Source organism: Tupaia chinensis, unplaced genomic scaffold (genome assembly GCF_000334495.1).
Source record: "Tupaia chinensis unplaced genomic scaffold, TupChi_1.0 Scaffold000400_1, whole genome shotgun sequence".
NCBI classification, from domain to species: domain Eukaryota; kingdom Metazoa; phylum Chordata; class Mammalia; order Scandentia; family Tupaiidae; genus Tupaia; species Tupaia belangeri.
In genome coordinates this window covers 97,837-98,434 of record NW_006159902.1, presented here as the reverse complement: position 1 = coordinate 98,434, position 598 = coordinate 97,837, and positions in this window count along the sequence as shown.

The following is a 598-nucleotide window of genomic DNA, read 5'->3' as shown; positions in this document are numbered from 1 at the left end:
TTATTTATTTTCCTCTTGATCCTCTAAACTTTCACTATTTCAAACACTACTCCCAAACTAGCTCTGGTTTCATAAGTTACTGTCCATGCTTTTAAGCTTCCTACACTTTCAGTTCACGCCATTGAGTGCAGATATTGGCATATATTCAATGGGAACACACCATGCCTCTCTTTCACAGTCTGGCTGGCTCTGCTCAACAGTAAATCTTTATATTCATTCTCTTTCTGTCAAATTCCAGAGTCTCTCTCTCTCTTTTCTTATGGCTGAGTTGTATTCCATAGTAAATATGTGCCACATTTTTTTCAATCAATTCTTCAGTTTGTAGACATTTGGATTGATGCCATGTCTCAGCAATTATGAATAAGATTGCAATAAACATAGGTGTGCAAGTATTCTCCAACTCAATTGTATTTCTGTCCTTTCCCAGGAGTGTAATTGCTGGATCATATGGTAGTTCTATTTGTATGTTTGAGGAACCTCCATATTGTTATCAACAGTGACTGTACTAATTGAAATTTCCTCCAACAGTATAGGAGAGTGTTCCCTTTTCAATGTAGTCTTGGGTTTTTGTTTTGTTTTGTTTTGTTTTGTTTTGTTT